The sequence below is a fragment of a genome, unplaced genomic scaffold (genome assembly GCF_019419815.1).
Source record: "Pyrus x bretschneideri cultivar Hongxiangsu unplaced genomic scaffold, Pyrus_bretschneideri_v1 Contig94, whole genome shotgun sequence".
NCBI lineage: Eukaryota > Viridiplantae > Streptophyta > Magnoliopsida > Rosales > Rosaceae > Pyrus > Pyrus x bretschneideri.
In genome coordinates this window covers 98,374-101,302 of record NW_025999836.1, presented here as the reverse complement: position 1 = coordinate 101,302, position 2,929 = coordinate 98,374, and the positions used below count along the sequence as shown (strand labels likewise).

The window sequence follows — 2,929 nt, the reverse complement described above, 5'->3', positions numbered from 1 at the left end:
GAATATACATTTAAGGATCACTCCCCTGGATGATGTGAGATCTTACAAAAAGTCTTTGATTAATTTGACATCCCAAATCAACGAAAAAGTTTTGTATCCATATAAGTTTAAAAAATGGATTAGAAAAAAATGAATGAATTTTATATAAAAAAAATGGCATATTTTATATTAAAAAATGGTACATTGTACATATAACAAATTGGTATATTTCAAAATGGGTAATTTAAGATTAAAAAATTATATGAATGGGTACATTTAAGTTAAAAAATTAAAAATCTTTTTATAAAAAATTAATGAGTCCAAACTTATTTTTATTTTATTTTATTTTTGAATGTTCTAAATTGAAGTTAATTAGGAGTTTAATCAAGGTGTGAGTAATAGAACCCTAAATCAATTACCAAGTTTTTTTTAAAAAGGTATGTAACTAGGGGTGGAATTTTTTCCAGAAAATCCCGAACCATCCCGAAATTTGACCGAAAAATGCCCGAACTGAATTTCCCAAAAAATTCGGTACCCGAAACTGAACCCATCTCGAAAGTTTTGGTTTGGGATTCGGCCACAGCTTATATATATTTATTTATTTTTAATTTTTAATTAGAAATTACTTGAACTGTTGGATTTGTTAAGATCTAATCCAACTGTCCATTGAGTTAGGTCATTTGTTAGGTTTCTCTGACTCTCTCAGTCGCTCACTCTCTTAGTCTCTCTCACAGACTCACACTCTCACTCACAGTCCCGCCGCCCCGCTCCTCCATCGAATCCACGCTGCTCCTCGTCCTCCATCGACTCACACTGCTCCTCCATCGACTCACGCAAATGCAGGAAGGAAGACTCGAATCCGACACCAATCGAGTCCCAAAATCCAGGTAAGGGTTTTTAATTTTCACTAGGGTTTTGTTCTTTAGTGTTTAGGTTCAAATTTCATGTTAACTAACTTGATTTTTGAGTATTTTGTCGAATGTGTGAGGGTTTGACCGTTTGAGGACTGTGGGTTTCGAATTAGGATAGGTAAGTGCAAGACCTGCATGCAGGATATCTAAGGGAACCCCTGGGCTTTGCCATAAAAACTGCATCATAGATTCATCATTCATATATTGTTTTAACTTTTATGTACTCACTGTTATCAAGTTGTTTTGCTTAGTGGTGAGTTAGTGATTGTAGTGCTTCTCTTGTTTGAAAAAAAAAAAAAAAGTTTGCTTTTTGGGTTTCTACTAGGTTTGCTGTTTCTTCTTTGATTGCATAAGCTTGATGAATTGCTTCTTGTATGTTGCTTGTGTGATTAGATTTTTGGTATCCGTTGAACATCAATTCGAAACAAGTTTTTCTAACCCGTGTAAAATTGGAACATTTTCGTTATGAAGCAGCAGTTTTTAACAAGGTTCTGCTAGTTTGAAAGCTTTTATATTTCATATTCTTTTGAGTTAAACGGCGAATGTCGAAGTGAATCTTAGTTTGATATGTTTTTTTGGAGCTAGGAAGCAGAAGATACATCAATTTTCTCTTCATTTCTTCCACTTAATAGGAAACAAGACATGGTTGGTAATGATTATCATTTCTTTGTTAAATCTCATCACTTGATTTTAGGAGTCTTTTTTTCGTATTAATCTCCGTGTTGGGTGGTGCTCAAAAGTCGCATGCTTTTATTATACGCATAGTGGAAAACATCATAAGTATATTTGTACATGTAATGTTGAAACTTAACCTTGCTGTAACTGTAGGAGGATGTTTAATAATTCGTTTGTCTTTTGGGGCATGTTATGGATCAAAGATAAATATGTGTTTGACTTTGATATATATTATATGTGTTTATGGATCAGTTTATGGTTGTGATATATATGTGTTTGATCAGTATATGAGATGAGATATATGAATATTATATATATGTTAAACTGTGTTGTGATATATTATTGTGCATTGTTAGGATGGACGGGTCTGGTAGTGGTAGTGGTAGCCAATCACAATCTACTAGTACACATAGGACCCTGGATTTGAAAACCATTGTTGTCACAAAAGGTGATGGGGGGGGGGGGGTCAAGTTTTCGCTCACACTTTCAATCAAAAAAGACTTGATATGAAATGTGTGAAGTGGATAATAAAAGTGGAGATGCCTTTTAGGGTGGTTGATCAAGAGGACTTTAGAGATTGGATCCATGACTTGAATCCAAAGACGAGCTTCCAAATAGGCACAAGGTGGCGGCGACGGTTTTAGAATTGTATTTTACAGAGAAGGGAAAAATCAAGGGTGTGGTTGATTCATCAACACGGGGAAGGGGCCAAAGGGGCAAAAGGGAATGAACTTACTTGAGTTTCATTTTGGTTGCATGCACTTTCTTGCTTATAAACTATGTTTGCTTTTGGTTTGTAACTTAATCTAAATTCATTCGGAAGTTTGGTTTGTAAAACTTAACTTATTTCATTTTGGTTGCATGCACTTTTAATTAACTAGTTTGGTAGACAATTGTGAACTTGAGCTTAACTCGTTAGTTGTTGCTTCCTTGGTATGAAAATTGAAACATGTGGTATTGTGAAACTGAAATTGTGAAATTGTGAAACTTTATGTGATATTGTGAAATTGAAACAGGTTGGCTGCAAAGGTAGTGGGCTGCAAGCCTGCAATTGTTAACCTTTTTTTTTTCCTGAAAAATGGGTGGGTTTACTTGTTAAAGAGCTTAAAATTGTAAAAAGTTTTAAAACCCAACATTTTGGGCTTCAAGACCCAATCCCAAAGTGACCTGAAAATCCCGAAACACTTTCGGGAATCCTGAATTTTGGGAAATTAATAGTTTCAGTTCGGTTTCGGGATATAAAATCCCATCCTGAAATATTTTGGTTTGGGATTTGGGTTAGGGGTGTTGGTTTGGGATCCCGACCCGAACCAGCCCTATATGTAACTGACATATAAATTCATTAATATTTTAATGCTAGGGAC

The 2,929-nt window shown here is 34.8% G+C and overlaps 1 long non-coding RNA gene across 1 annotated transcript; it reads left to right on the top strand.

The window, feature by feature from the left end:
• The first annotated feature begins 633 nt into the window (after window positions 1-633).
• On the top strand, window positions 634-2,470 carry LOC125473729. Its single transcript, XR_007255526.1, has 2 exons — window positions 634-866; window positions 1,922-2,470. It is a non-coding gene; the product is annotated as an uncharacterized LOC125473729 (long non-coding RNA).
• Window positions 2,471-2,929: the final 459 nt, after the last annotated feature.